This window comes from Gopherus evgoodei, chromosome 1, assembly GCF_007399415.2.
Source record: "Gopherus evgoodei ecotype Sinaloan lineage chromosome 1, rGopEvg1_v1.p, whole genome shotgun sequence".
Lineage (NCBI taxonomy): Eukaryota > Metazoa > Chordata > Testudines > Testudinidae > Gopherus > Gopherus evgoodei.
This window is the reverse complement of record NC_044322.1, coordinates 206287955-206304573: the sequence shown is the minus strand read 5'-3', so window position 1 is coordinate 206304573 and position 16619 is coordinate 206287955. Positions and strand designations below refer to the sequence as shown.

The following is a 16619-nucleotide window of genomic DNA, read 5'->3' as shown; positions in this document are numbered from 1 at the left end:
CTGTATCAGTATAAAGTGAATTTATTGTTAAGAAGGTTGATTTAATCTGAAGAATAGATTTTCCATCGGCCTCCAAAGTGAATACTGGAATAGTTATGTATTTAAACCTTAAAAAAATAAAATAAAAGCTCCCCCACTTCAAAGCTGTAAAAGTAAAATAATAGTTTACAGTGTGGACATGGTCAAAAATGTTTCTGCATGCTGGTAGAGCAGTGCACATGAAAAAGGTAATGATATAAGCAATAAAATATCCCAAGCAAACAAAAAGCATCTGTAGATCTTCCCTGGCTGTCTGGTATAAATAGTGAGACATCTCTTTCTCTCTGTTTCTTTCTTTTCCCCTGTTATATTTGTAATAGATGAATGCTATCACATCTCTCTGGGCCTCAACCCCGGGCTCTATTATCAATCTTTCTGCAGAAAGCAAAGGCCATCTCTGCAGTCTGGAGGGGTGAGTGTTCCAGTGGATATATTCATGTAATGTGACTTCATATGATTTTTAATTAAATGTCTTTTGCCATATGCTGTGTGTCTTGTAGTAGAAAAGAGACAAGTAGGCTGCAATGGATATAGAGCAATTTCACCCCTTGACTTCAGTGGGCTTTGGATCAAGTCTGTAATGGAGATTGTGCATTTAGGCTGCTGGAAACAGACAGACCCTATGGTACCCTCTGGCTCTCTAGCTCCCAGACTGACTTTTACAGCTTGTGCTGCCCACTGTCTCAACCCATAGTCTCCTTAGTTTGTGCTGCTCTGGCTACTAATAAAGATATGGCCCTTCTGATGTTATCACAACATCATGTGTTGCTTTGGGAAATTCTTCCCTGGTGTGGAGTTCTCCATGCCCTTGTTGGAGTGCTGAGGATTCCTCCGTCTTATTTTGCATCCTTTCTTACTCTTCTCCAACTACCAGGTAGGACACACTGCTGGGCAGTTGAGGTTGTTAAGTGTTGTGCCAGAGGTAACCTACATTCAGCTCTTAGTTGGTGGCTGTTAACAACAGAACCAGTAAGAAGTCAATCATTAGGCAGCACTCTTCCCTCTGAGTCAATGTTGGATCAGTATGCTAAGGGTCACAGTGTTGCTGAAGGCATCATCTTTCACAGGAGATGTAAAAGCAAGAGCCTGACCATTTGTGACCATTGCCACTAAATTTCCCATTGCACTTTTCAAAAGAGTGTGGGTCTTAGAAACAGTGCCCTGGACGAAATCCAGGTAATTATAATGGCCCACACTCATCCTGTTGGATCTCCTGTTGGGGCTACATCAGTGATAGATTTGGCTCATTTCTGCTTTCCCGGTAGTTTCAGGTTGATCTCGGATCCTTCTTTACTTCATGTCCTAAACTACATTGTAGTGTTGCCGTTTTGTAGTGTTGAGGTTAAAAAGCTGCTGCCTTCCACCCCATAAGTGACTGCATTTCAGAGATAGCTACCTTGTATTCAGTAGTTTTGTATGTTAGTGTAAAGCCCTGATCCTGCCATTTGTGCACAAGCAGGCAGGTCTCTGCTCTTGCACAGAGTCCCATTAAATTCAATGGAGATCTGCAGGGAAACAGGCAGCCTCCAATGCAGAGTCACTTACCAGACTGGGCCTTTAGTTTGGAAATGTATTTAGGATTTTTTAGGTTGAAAGGTTTTCTATAAATGTAAGATCATAATTTTTCTTAGAAGAATCCTGATTTTGGCCACACTGTCATAGAAAACCTAAAAAAAGATCCCAAAATACCTTTGTCTCTGAAACAATAGGAGGTTGTTGACTTTGTGACGTAACAAGGTGAAATAATGTCATAAAAAACATCGTGGTGGCAACTATAGGTCGAGCTGGGCAAATAATTTGCAACAAATGATTTGGTGGTATATGTAGCCTTTTTTTTTAATCTGCACCAGCAGTATTCCAAGTTGATCAGTCTCTCTAAACTCAGTAATCACATGACTTTATTTGATGAACATCTCTGAAATGTGGATTCTGTGGATTCATTGTGAATGGAGGTAGCGGAGGGAATGTTACAGATTCAGATTAGGGTAAGGAACAAATTATGGCTGGTCCTGCATGAATGGAGTGGGGGAAGAAGGCACAGACACTCTCCCCAGTGCCCCACTGTCTTTGAGAGCCAAAATGCGGCCCTTAGTAACTTGTCCAGTGATGCACACAGAACAGTTGAAGAGCTGAAAATAGAATCCAGGAGTTCCTGGCTCCTAGTCTAGTATTTAGACCACATCTTACGTGAAGCCTGTGCTCTGTACCTGCCTCTGCATGCATCTTCCTTAGAAAATGCATGCCTCCCCCTGGATGGAGATCCCATGGATTTTGTGAGCCATTACTAAAGAGAACCAGTCACCAAAGAACTGCTGATTTGCCTTAGCCTCTAAGACTTTTTCTCACAATTCTGCCTGTGGCGCCTGTCACTGGCAGTCAAATAAGGACAATTTTACCATTCTCTCCTGCTGCTCTGATTTTTTTTCAGTGCCAGTACATGTATTTGTTATTCTTTATAACTCCCTTTGAAGTTGGGAATCCAAGGGGAATCTAAAACCGACCAGATGTTTCTGCTGTTGGAGAGACAGAAGACAGTAAGGATTAAGTTTAACTGAAACTTAGTCCTGTACAAAAAACCGGTACAGCTAGAAATCTTGCTCGGATAGATTTATTTATTTATTATTTATTTATATTTGCACTTGCCATCCTGGGTAGGTGATACCTCATGTCGTCATGCCCAGGAGAAAAATGAATGGTTTATCCAAGTAAATAGTGTATCAGCGGCTGCCTGTGTTGATTTCCCTTATGGGATTTCAGTTCCATTACACTGCGTATTTCCCTCCCACACTTTTTATACTGCATTTTTTCTTAAGGAAAATCACTCCCGTGTCACTTTAAGTTTGAAGGGTAGACATGCGGATCCATCCAGAAGGGAGTTCAACGTAGCCAGTGGGTGGGGAGGGTGATGTCCCTTCATCAGTGTTGCAGTGGGGAGCAGGGAAGTGGTGGGGAAGCAGACAAAGGTGACTGATTTATGAACAGAGAGAGGCATGTTAATTTCAGCTCCCTGGGCATAGGGGAGGAAAAGATGTCTACCATACAGAAAAGGACAAATCTGTTCAGGAAGAAATGCTATTTTCAGCGTCTAAGATTATGTTACAAACAATTGAGGGTGCAAAAAAAGTTCAAAACTAGTTTTTTTTAAAGTTACAGTACAATCTTATGAATCTGCACACCCTCCCGGACCTCTTAGATTCCACGTCTGTGATCTGAGATGGAAGATCCTCTCAGTCACAGCCAGGAAAGAGGAAGAACGTAGTCAGAAATCTCAAGGCTCCCAAGCGTGTTTAGAATGGGAAGACAGCACACAGAGCACAGGGCTTTGTGGCATTCATTATTGGGGATAGCTCAAGCCATAAAATCCTGATCCAGAACCTCATTTAAAACACCACAAACTTAAGGAGTATTTGGTTGCCAAATATTTTTGGTTAAGGCCCATCTCTCTTCTTTACTGGTATAACTCTAGGTGCTTTTTGTTACCTTCCTTTCTGTTATGGTGGTGAGGAAAGCTTCTCCATGTCCTTCTCTAGGAGTCCCCTTTATTTTTTCCACCAACCTTCCCTGACCCCACCATGAGAAAGGAATGCCTTTGGGTTCTCTCAGAGCCACTCCTTAATTGTCCCAAGGGGTTAGTGATGACCTCCATGATTCACTGTCCTCCCTCCTCCACCACAGACTGGGTGTGCTGCCTCTTTAGTACCCCAAACTCCTGTGCACCACCCTCATTTGTTTTTTGGTAGAAAATGAGAGCCCTGGTTAACTACGTTAAGCCTCATAAGCAGTAAATATAAAGTGCATATACTGTTACAAGCACTTCTCAGTGCATGAGAGGGAGAAACTCATTTGGCTGCTGATTTACTTATTTTAAGCTGCTTTCCCCCATTTTAAAATATAAAAAATTCAGATCCTGGAACACTGGGTGATGTGAATATTCTGTAAGGATTTGAGAAAAGATACAAAAGAAAAAAAATCAAATTTATAATTTTATGTTCTTAGGGCCTGAATTCTCAGCTTTGTACCAAGGGGAAACTGGTTGAAATTGGGGAGTTTGGGACCCAACCATTTTCTCTTCTTCCTTTTCCTTTATTTATTTATTTATTTATTTATTGTCAAGACAGATGGTATGAAAAGCATTTATATTGGTCTCGTTGCTGACGGAGCTTAACCTAATAATTCAGGACTTGGAACTGGGTGTTTCAATAAAGAAAACACTCTGAGATTTTTCCATTCAAAATGCCATTAGAAGTTTTTAATTTGACAACATCAGAAATCAGTGTCCTGCCAAGACTGAATTCCTGTGCCATCTTGCTCTTGGGAGGAAAACACTAAGAGGGACCAGTTCTGAATGTTAGAGTTTTTAATAATTCCCCCCCTCCCCCAAACTGAGACAGTTTCTGCTCCTTGTTGTACAACAGGATCATGAGCTCAGGAGATTGTACTTCATCGCATCTTCCTGTGTGTTTTTTTCTGGGTACTTTCTTTTTAATACTATGATGCTTTCACCATATAATCCCAGGTCTCTTCCAGACCTTGTGTGGCTACCCAGAGACATTCAAACATGCCATAAAGCTAAGCAAGTAAAAAAACACAAACAAAGGGCAGAATAGAAATGTGAATCTAGTGTTCCAAAGCAGCAGTCAAGGCTCCTCAAGGGAGGTGGGATGGGCCCTGCCTATCCTGTTGTGTGTGAGATTGGCTGTGATCTTTGCCATGTCAGCTGCTGTGTACTCGTTTTAACACCTTTATGTTTCATAGAATCATAGAATATCAGGGTTGGAAGGGACCTCAGGAGGTCATCTAGTCCAACCCCCTGTTCAAAGCAGGACCAGTCCCCAACTAAATCAACCCAGCTAGGGCTTTTTCGAGCCTGAGCTTAAAAACCTCTAAGGACGAAGATTCCACCACCTCCCTAGGTAACCCATTCCAGTGCTTCACCATCCTCCTAGTGAAAAAGTTTTTCCTAATATCCAACCTAAATCTCCCCCACTGCAACTTGAGACCATTAGTCCTTGTTCTGCATCTGGTACCACTGAGGACAGTCTAGATCCATCCTCTTTGGAACCCCCTTTCAGGTAGTTGAAAGCAGCTATCAAATCCCCCCTCATTTTTCTTTTCCGCAGACTAAACAATCCCAGTTCCCTCAGCATCTCCTCAAAAGTCATGTGCTCCAGCCCCCTAATCATGTTTGTTGCACTCTTTCCAATTTTTCCACGTCCTTCTTGTAGTGTGAGGCCCCAAACTGGACACAGTACTCCAGATGAGGGCTCACTAATGCCGAATAGAGGGGAATGATCACGTCCCTCGATCTACTGGCAATGCCCCTACTTATACAGCCCAAAATGCTGGTAGCCTTCTTGGCACAAGGGCACACTGTTGACTCATATCCATCTTCTTGTCCACTGTAACCTCTAGGTCCTTTTCTGCAGAATTGCTGTCTGGCCATTCAGTCCCTAGTCTGTAGCAGTGCATGGGATTCTTCTATCCTAAGTGTCAGTCCCACTTGTCTTCTTTCAAACAGTATCAATGTCCACTGGAAGGGAGAGTGCATACCTCCTCCTGCATATCTGAAGTGATCTGTTCTGGATTGTGCCCCTCTATGGCAAGTACAAAGACATACTCCAATTCTGTCTGTAACACATTATCTTACCATCAAAAACAAAATCAAACAGCAAGGCCAGACAGATGATAAAATGAAATTAATCTCTTGTCATCTCTTGCAACCCTGAACACCAGAGACTAAGCAATGACTGCAAACCAACAGGGAGCAAGAGGACAAACTGCAGCCCAGACTGTGAAAGACATCACCAAATCCAAATACTCATACAAGTGATTGTTGGAAAAGCATCTACTTTCTCAGAGATTGGCTTGGATTTTAGATTGAGGCCCAGATTATGTTCACCCCTGCATGAATGCTTTTATGGGGGGGAGAGAGGGTATGTTTTGCCCATAATATGGCAGTTGGTGCTCTTGAGCACATGAGGATGACTAATGCTGCCTGCCATGATGAGTCCTCCAGGGCAGAGAACATCTAGATGGGGTGTACACTTGGATATGGTCCATGCCAGCTACAATCCAGCTCAGAGCTTTTTCAAAGATGTAGCGAGGACCTCCATTGAGTACATTCTGCACTGTGCCCATGGAGGCACTATATGTACTCTTTGTCTTGGCAAGCCAAATGCCTCCTGCCACCACTTTTCAAGCCATCCACTTACTTTCTCCAGTCGTAATGTCCCTGTGTCTCAAGGGTATAACTGGGCCCTTGCAGCCCTGGATTCCTTGATCTTCCTTCCACAGACCCCTGAATCCCTCTGAATCCCTGGATAGATATAGGGTGTCCCATTAACTTGCTACTGGTCCATATTCACCCCTGAGATTGCTGGGCCCAGATCCCAAGAATGTAAAGATTCTAGCTAAATCCTCCCTGTGCAGAGGAAATAGTAATTCTCAGTTGCTTTCTTAGCATTTACTGTGACATCCAAAGACAAATGCAAACTCATCTCTAGAGTCATTATTCTCTTTGAAGAACACAGATTGTAAGGGGAGACAGTTTACTGTGTATGGATTCACTTAGAAGTTCTGTCCCCCAGCGTGGTTCTCCAGCTGCCCCGTCACATCCTGAGTTGTTGTTTATGCAACTCTTAATTTTCTTTTCATTCTAGAAAGGGCCTCGTCATTTTCTGTATGTGTGCATGTATTTTTATTTCTCATTTTTAATGGTTTCAATTCACAATATACAAAATGGATAGGAAAAAGGTAACTGTTATACTAAATATATGTAATGTATATGTGAGTCCTTTGTATATATATTAGTTTACATTTCCAAAGGTGGCTAGTGATTTTTTGTCTCAGTTTTTGAGTTCCCAACTAAAGACACAGTTAGGTCCCTTTAAGGTCTATCTTGGTCACCTGAAATAGCTAGTTACTTCTGAAAATTTAGACCAATATGTCTATATCTACACCTCTACCTTGATACAATGCTGTCCTCGGGAGCCAAAAAATCTTACTGCATTATAGGTGAAACTGTGTTATATTGAACTTGCTTTGATGCACCGGAGTGTGCAGCCCCCTTTCTCCCTCCCCTCCCCCCGGCAGGAGCACTGCTTTACCGTGTTATATCCAAATTCGTGTTATATTTATATCGGGGTACAGGTGTATTTATGTACATCTAATCTGTATCTATGGATCTATATGCAACCACCTATGTCTAAACAGTGAGGTGGGAGAAGCCTGTTTGGACTAGTGATTAGAGCAGTGGACTATGGGTGTTGGTTCTTTACTGACTCAGAAGAAGAGTGACACCTACTGAATTACCAACTTTATTGCTGGTAGCACCTAAGTATTCCATTATTTATTTAGATTTTCAACACTGTTAGAGGCACCTATCTGACATCACAGTCACAGTCTATCAGATCGGTTAATTGGGTCTGCTTTTAACCCATCTCTGTTTCAAAGTAAGAAGGACAAAACCAGGACTGGTGTGGAGCCAACCCTGAGTTGACATTAAAATTCATAGGTTAATTTATTTTTATTAATATAAGTTTCCATTAAAATATAAAGGCAAGAGATCAACGCAGACTGATCCCACAGATATTGGGAGCAGCATGTACAATTCTGAGGGTGGAGTATGGTTCAGAGAGAGACCACCATGAAAGTCCAACAGTGCAAAATGTTGTTTCCTCACATCAGAATAACAATAACGACTTATCCCATAGCAGTAAGAAATGGAAACAAAATGCTTTCAGTTTTGTCTTTAGATTTAACTATTTTCAGCGCAATACTGTGGTAGGTAACAGCATCGGATTCTTTTTCTTTGCATTCTTTCCTGCTGGCCAGTGTTGTGTAGCTTAGCTAGCCTTGTAAAGAAAACGATAATTTCCAAAAAACAAACCCCACATGCCACTTTCAATTCTATTGTCTCTGGAGGGAAATGTAGAATGGAAACAACAAACCATGTTAGAGATAATTATCAGGGGTGAAATCCAGGCACTACTGAAGTCAGTGGGAGTTTTGTAATTGACCTCAACAGAACCTGGATTTCAACTGCAAAGCTTGGAAAGAATAGGGATAGCATACCTGAGAGAAAGGAAGGAAGGGCCAGTAGTTAGGGCACTCACCTGAGACTTCAGTTCTGGATTCAGTTCCCTAACTGGAAAACGGGGATGATAGCACTTCTCTACCTCACAGGATCATTGTGAGGGTACTATGAGCTGCTCAGACAGTACAGTTTTGGGGCCCATATTATTTCTTAAAATAGGCATAGGGACTCAATATGATGAGTCAAGTGCATGAGTACAAGATAGAAACTTGGACCCATGCTAGAAAATACTTCTTCCCTCCTCTTGGGGTCTGTTGAGTATGCACTAATTATTGTTTCTGTTGACCCCAAGTTACTACACAACTTTTCCTTGTAACTTTCCATATGTAATTTTCATGGCCAAAGGCCTGTTGGCTCAGTTGTTAGGCTATGTGTTGGATTATATGTTGGTTTTATCCATTAAAGCATTTAAAATCTAGAATATAGTATTTATGATACTTAGATAATATGTATTATAAGATTGATCTTATTAGATTTATAATATCATGATAATTGTAACATAATAGTGATAAACATCCATTCCAAGCCATTTATGTACATGTGCATGTAAATACGTGTGTGTGTGTGTGTGTGTGTGTGTTGTTTCCATTGCCCCACCTCATCACAACTAGACTATATAAAACAGCAATGAACGTAGTTGTCTATATGGAGATCCTCAGGATTTTAAAACCAGGCCCTCACATTATGCTACATTTGAACCACTTCAGTAAAGAAAGAGAAATCTACTACATGGCTGAGCATGAAGGAATATGAAAAGGTGCAGTAACCTTATCTGCGAAAAGAATATGATAATATTCATTGACAGGGGAGCTACAATGAGCAATTATCCCAAGCTGTGTCTTGCAGACAATGCTGTCAGTTTTTCCTCTTTGATGAGTACAGCTGGGCATGTGATGCCAGGGCAAGAAATTCCTCAGTGTCTGGAAGCCTACTGTATTGGATATGGGTTTGTCCCTGAGAGCTGGCAGTCAGGAACAAAATGTGGAAAAGAGGACAAGGTTCTGCAGCTTTGGGATTGTAAGGAATTGCTACTGGCAGAGCCAAGAGAGATTCTTTCAATGACACCCCACTCCCATAGATGTGCACAAAGAATACAGCTTGTGCTCCTCAAATATTTCCAGTTGCACTTTGAGGGCCAGACCCTCAGCTGTGTAAATTGGCATAGCTGAACTGATTTCACTAGAGCTGTTGATCTGGCTCCGAATTCCTTAACCAGCACAGCTCACTTCCTTTATAGTTTAAATGTGTGTGCTGGATGTTTCTTCCGTGCATAATAGTTGGGACTTTTTACAGAGTTTTTTTTCATCTTCAAAGTACTTTACAGATATTAACTAACTAAAGCTCCCTGATAGGAAAGTAAGTGGTCCACAACGTTTATACACAATTGTGCACTCTAACATGAGGTTTATTTGGATACAGTGTTTCAGTCCAGTCCATCATGGGGTCAGCCAACAATTTGGATCTGGATCCAAATTTCTCCAAGATTTAAGGATGTTCATAAGCCGTGTTGTCATTTGGGCCTGGTACTAATAAACATTGTTATCCCCAGAGATACAGAGACAGAAAGTGATTTGTCTAAAGCCACAGTCAGGCAGCACTGGTGACAGGACTGGAATTCCCTGCCTCCCAGCCCTGGGCTCAGACCACTTCAGGCTGTTTCTCTCACATACATCAGATCTTGTTCTGTCAGGTGATGTTTGAAATAAAAATTAGTACAGCCACAGTGTGTTATGCCTTCTCTTGGGGATGGTGTATACCGTTCTTAATAGCCTTTTACTTTATTGGTTGTTTTGGATCAGTCCATTGATTACAAGTTACAATCCCTTTTGATCATCTTTATACAGTATCTCTAGCAACATCTTTTGTCCAGTACATCTGATGACTTTGGTTCTTACCTGCTATTTTGCTGTAATGAACTGAATAAATGGTCCCCATTCTCTTTCTTAGTCTGTTTTTTCAGACAGTCCTTTCTAGGTACTGCTTTGTAATGTTTTCTACTTTCTCCCTTGACAGCGTAAAGATTCTGGGTAATTCACTAATCAGTCAAATAGTTCAAATAATGGACCCCCAAAATGTAGGTTGTTAATTATTTTTCAGTATGATGGCAATTTAATGTGTTACGGTGGAGCCTTTTGGTAATACCTGAAATAGCTTTGGACATACTGAAAACTAGAATAATAATTTGCACTTACATAACACCAGGCTTTGGAGGCTGTCAAAGCACTTTATAGCATTTAATGAATGAAGCCTTCCACACAGGAGGTACTAAACTAGTATAATCCCCCTTTACAGAGGGTGAAACTGGGGCATGGAGAGGTGAAGTGACTTGCCCAAGGTCACATGGATAGTTAAGGGTAGAGCCAGAAACAGAATCCAGATCAGGGTTCCTGCCAGAATTGGACAGCATAAGTATTTGTTCCAGTTCTGGGCAGGAGAGTGACACTTACCAGGGTGGTAGTGTGCTCCCCTGTCAGTAGGTCTGATCTGTGTTGTTCTACATAGCCAGAATACTTGTTCCTCCTTCCCTAGGACACAACTGTGCTGACCTGATGTGTAGTAACATGCTCTCTGGCTGTCCCACAAGTACTGCTCCCAGTGCCTGATTCTCTGGTGCAAAGAACCTGACGCACTCCCTGGAGTTCCTCATCCCCAGATGCCACAGGAGTACTCCTCCTGGGGAGCTGGAACCAGTTCTGTGCTCCTTTTGCTCTCTCTCTCTCTCCCACGCAGGAGAGGCCCTTTCACTCTGGAGCGTGCTCTCTCCTCTGCTAGTCAACCCCTACAAGAGCAGGGCCCTGTCTCTTCCCCTTTGCCCTCTGATCTGCTGAAGAAGCAGCTCTTTCTGATATTCTGATCTCCAGCTTTCACTAGTGCCTGCAGTGAGTTCCTGTGATTACCCCCTTCTCTGAGCCCACAGGAAAGTTGACTGATGGAAGAGAGTGAGTGAGGCCTGCCCATATTTGTTTGGGTGAAGGGAGTGTGGTTGGGTGAGAGAGAGAGAGAGAGAATGAATGTGTTACAACAAATGAATGGGTGCCTGGGTGATGGAAGGAGAGAATGAATGAATGTAAGAGTGATTGAGAGCATACAGGAAAGAGTAAGTGAGCCAATGTGTGGATGAATTAGAGAATGAACAAGCATGAGAAATAATGGGCAAGGGAGAGAGTGACATGGAACAGAAACCATTCCTCTAGTCTATCGGTAACCAGCCCATAGAGTACCATTTTGTTTACTGTATTTTTTAGTGTATACTATGGAACTGCGTATTTTCTTGAAGCATTATGAGCTTTCAACTCTACAAAGTAAAATCATCTACTTATATTTTGCTCCATCTGTTTAAACTGGACACACATAATAAATGTCACCGTGCAGTAGCCTAACAGGATTATTTCAGGATAATAGTCATCTTGAAAATCCTGGCCTTCATATTAAAAGGAATCAGGACATTGGGTAAAAACTGTGTTGTGGCTAATCTTTGTGGCAATATAAGATACTATGTAATGAGCATCTCCACTGTATGTTAAGGCTGTCCCTGAGATAAGGATATCAGACTTCAGAGTCTGTGTAAAACACTTTAGTAAACAGGTGCATGTAGCTTTGAATTTTTTCCTCAGTAATTGGAGCAAAAATGTTACTGCTTGATTGTTACCTGTAAGTTATATCAGCTGTTAGTGCCTTTTTCTGTGCTCGTGTCAGTGGCATTTTTGAGTTGACATAGAATTTGCTTTTTAAATTTAAAAATAACACCCCCTTTAATTATTATTATTGTTGTTGCTATTGTTATTTATTTATTTATTTATTATTTACATCATAGTAGCGACTAAGAGCCCTAGTCGTGGACCAGGGCTCCATTGTGTTGGGCACTATACAAACAGAACAAAAGGATGGCCTCTGTCCGCAAGAAGCATATAGGAACATAGGTTCTAAACTGCCATGTGGATCCTCATGCAGGATTCCCTTTAAGTGGCCAGGCAGCATACATCAATAGCTAGGGGCAGAATATGGCCCGTAGGATTGACTATCCTAAATTGAACTAATGTTTCTCTAAATCCAGTATTCTGCTTTCAGTAGTGGTCCATGAAAAAGGCAAAATATCCTCTGACTTCCTCAGAATAGCATTTAAAAATTATGTTACAATATACTTGCAAAGTACTATTTCATCCTTTAGGTTATATTCTCTGGTTACAGTACATACAACTGATCATTGAAAGGATCCCTTTGAGGAGCAATGAAAACAGTTATAAATAATTATACATACTGTGATCCAAGCAATCAGATGCTTTAGGTCACCAAATGGTTGTCACTGGATTCCAGATTGAATTAATCTATATATTTCTTAGGCTTTTTTAAATGGCTCATTTCATCCATAACTATCAGGAGTTCTTTGACTAGATCAGTCAAGATAAATATGCTTAAAAGTAATAAGACTTTGCACTACTCAAGCACTGTCTAAACAGGTATTCCAGTGCTTTACAAGTGAAGAAACTGGAGTACAAAGAGGTTGAAAGACTTGACCAGTGACACACAGTCAGTTTGTGTCAGAGCTGGATGTAGACGTAGGATTTTACATATTATGTTCTGGTTCTTGAACAGGTACAAAATGTGAAAAAGTTTATAGATGTGGGAAACTGACACTCCCCTATGATAATGTAATATGGAATAATAAAAGACTGATTTCAGACTTTTAGATCTATTTTAGTGAGTTTACAGTAAGCTAGAAATGACCAAACAAATAAATGATCACATATGTTGATATCATACAAATCCAGTCAGCCAACCAAAGGTTACTTTTGATAGCCCACATGTTTATTAAAGAAAGCACATTTTCAGACAGAGTAATAACATGTTTGCTTGATTCCGATCCTTCATGTCCTGCAGATCTTTTGACTCTTATGAGGAGGTTGTCCTTGGCCTGACTTCATGTTGTCTTGGGCTACTAAACTGTGGGGTTCTTCATCCCTGATAAACAGCAAGAAAATGTTTGCAGTTGAGTACCAAGAGAATTTCATTTAAAGCCTGTGGAAAACTAACATTTCTCATATGAAGGATTCATCTGCACAACTGTGTCGGATTCTATTTTCAATATCAGGCTGCATCATCATGCTTCAAAGTTGCCATTAGTGCACTTGTATTGCTCCTGACTAGCTCCTGAGACTCTTTTTGGCTGTATGTTTTATGATTTTTATTTATTATTTCCGGTCTTATTACAATTTTCTTTTTAAACATCAGGCTGAGCTGACTCACTGCTGTTGACTCCATGACCTGCTTCCCATTTCAACAGCCACCTGTTTAAAAAGTTTAGTAGCTGACATTATATCCCCTGGGATCGTCTGAGCAGTGGACCAGTAAAAAGCAAACCAAAAGGTAAAACTCCTTGCTTGTGAGACAGGAGCTCTATAGTCACATATGTAAATCACTGCTTTGCTGATTGTTGAACCTAGGGAATGGGAGAGAAAGAGGAAACCTCATGGCTGAGCAAAGAGAGCTGCTTGAAGTACAAAAACTGGTTTTTGCTGTATCAGCTGCCTGGAGTGTTAGGGGAAGAATACTTTCCTGTTCTTGATATAAAATACACTGAAATGGAAGAGAGATGCAGAGCAATCTAGTCAGTAGTCAGTGGAGTAGGAGTTAGGATTCTGTTCTTGGTTCTACCATTGACCTGCTCTGTGACTTATTATTTAACTTCTCTGTGTCTCAGTTTACCCATATGGTGAGTAGAGGTTGTAAAGATAGGTACTGTAATGGTTGCTGTTGCTATTTTAATTGCTCGTGTTCTGTTAGTGCCAACAATGTTCTAGCCTCTGCGCATACCCAAGGAAAACACAGTTCCTGTCCCACATAACGTACAGTCTAACTAATTATGTGACTAGTATGGGAGTGACTGTTGAGAAAGATAATATTAGTATATACTGTATATAATGGTAATTAATAATTGTGATGTCTCCGTGCATGCTTATTATGAGCTAACTAGATATTTCTAGAGCTCTGAGCAGACTTTGACTGAACCAAGTGCATTTCTTAAATGTGCCTTCTCTCCTGACAAGTCAAATTTCTGTATGCTTGTAACTAACCTTTACAAGATTAATAATTCTCACCTTTTTCATGGGGGTGTTGAGGCTAACAGGACCACATTGTTAGGTAGCTTTGCACCACAATCTAGGCTTTATTTTTGTTAAATGCCTTAGAAATCTCATATTAATAGAAACATTTGGTTTAATTTTTTTTAAATGCACATAGAAATGGGCAGGAGGGTTGTTTTGGTTTTGGATTTAAACATTTCCCTACAATGTTTTTACAAACCCAAAGGAAATACATTGTTCTAGCATAGGAGAATCTCCAAGTGAAACTTACTAGAAACAAAAGTAAAGCTGAGAAACCAATTTTCATTTCCCAGGATAAGCAGCATGTAAAAAATAAACCAACCTCAAAATATAATAATAGTAGAACATTAAATTAGTTTCAGCTTAATAGCCCCAAGTGTTATTAGTAACACAGGTAAGGAAATTACTTAATAAAAAATATATTATTTTTAACTTGACAGTGTCCCTCTTAATTAAGTTATGAGATCTTCAGATGAAAGATGTTATAAAAGTGCTGTGTAGCTTCTATTATTTATAAGAGAATACTAAAGGTCTAGCTCAAACCGATTAAAGCAAGGAAAATCTCATTGAATCCTTTCATTCTATTATGGATATTTCTAAAGACACCTATCTCACCATGGTATCTCTAGTACTGTATCTGACTAGCTCCTTAAATCACCCTCTTTTGATGCAGGAATTGAAGATATTTGCAGTCATTTTGGCCAAGTCATACATATATTGGAAATGCAGCTAAGTGCTTCTGAAAATAAATGCATTATTTTCAAAGGTGGTGACTGTGATGAAATAATGTTTGAAAGCCTGTCTCTACTGCCCACCTAAATTACAAGTTTCAGGTTATACTAAATCAGCCTCTTGCTACATATTTAGTTTTTCACAGAACCTCCAAATATTTGTGTCAGTTTGTTAGCTGAGCATCCGCCCTGCTCCTATTATAGGGCCAAATCCTGCTTGCTCTATTGAAGCAAGTAAGTCCTATTGACATCACTGGAACTAATTAAGTGAATAAATATAAATAAATAAATAAATATTTGGCCAATATATGCAATGTAACTTATCACTGGTGTCCCTTTCCACAGTATTTAGCCCAGTTCTCTGGTACTGAGATACTGTGGAAATTAAATTATTTATAATATGAATAGACTGTAGGGATGAAGTCTTGGCCCTGTTTAAGTCAATGGAAAAATTCTCATTGACTTCAGTGGAGTCGGGATTTGATCCTAAAAATCCAAATTATAAGCCCTTAGGGGCAAGGATCTACTAGTAGCATTTCTTACGTTGCTTTAACTGCTTGTCAGATTCTTGGGCACTGTAAAAACAATTAACAATAAATGATATTCAAAACGTGTATGACATGAGAATTTTTGTGATGCCTGGAAGTCAGGCAAGTCAAAACACTGTCCCAATCAGTAGTTAGAGTTTGCACAAGAAGCCCGATTTCTGGGAGAGCCAATCCAAGGGAAATGTATGGCAAGGCAGCTGACGGAGTCTGGTGAGGCAGCAAGGCAGTCAGGTGGGTCTGAGTGAAAATGAAACCTTTCTGTAAGTGGCACACGCCTTCTTAGCTACATCAAGATGTTGCGTTAGCTTCTCTTGGATTTGTTGGATGTGGTGTATCGATCTAAGGCTGCAGGGACAGCAGGCACCATGAGAAGAGCAGGATGAAATGAGAATGAAAACAATAGTTAGCAAAAAAAAACCAGGCTAATACAGGTCAAGACATGGTCCATGTTATTCTATACAAATTCTATATACAGAACCAGTGAAGAACAAATGTTGGTGGAAATTTGTGAAACATTGTAGGGACTATTCCTGTACCTCATTTACTCTTTCTGATTGACTGTCTTTTACAGATGATAGGAGATTGAGGTAGGGAGATGCACTACTAGTAAGTGAAATACCACTCTCCAAAACCGTGACATAAACTGGGGTCCCTAATCTGAAGTAATGTGTCTGGGAGGCCATGGATGCAGAAAACATGGGAGATGAAGAGACAGGCAGTGTCCTCCGTGGTGGGGAGTTGTGCGTAGGGAATGAAGTGTGCCATCTTTGTAAGCTGGTCGTTCCCTGGCCGGATCCTGACTAGATTGTAGGCTCTCGGGAGATCCAGCTTGATGAATATCTGGGCTGTCCTTACTAGGTCTAGCAGCTCCAGGATCACATCTGCATGATATTTTATAGGGGGAGAAACTGTTGACCCTAGAAGTAACAAAACTCTTTGTGCTGCTTGAGACAGTGCACCCTCCACCACCAGACCTGAAGGATGGGTGGGGTGTCTGGCTGGGGATTCTGGATACCTGGATCTGGGGCTGAAAGGCAGTTGGTTCAGCAGTACTCTGAGCTAAACGTCGCAATATGGTACCTCCAGAAGATACTTGGGTATTGCT

The 16619-nt window shown here is 40.8% G+C and overlaps 1 protein-coding gene across 12 annotated transcripts in view; it reads left to right on the top strand.

The window, feature by feature from the left end:
• The window catches only part of ZBTB20 (zinc finger and BTB domain containing 20), a 626502-nt gene that overhangs the window by 322687 nt on the left and 287196 nt on the right, over positions 1 to 16619 (top strand). For 9 of the 12 annotated variants that reach the window (XR_003996513.1, XR_003996514.1, XR_003996515.1 and 6 more), the window contains one exon: positions 13364 to 13498. The exons of the other annotated variants lie outside the window; for them this stretch is intronic. The gene's annotated coding sequence lies outside the window, so the exon portion shown is untranslated. The remainder of the gene's footprint in view (positions 1 to 13363; positions 13499 to 16619) is intronic. 12 annotated transcript variants of the gene reach the window in all.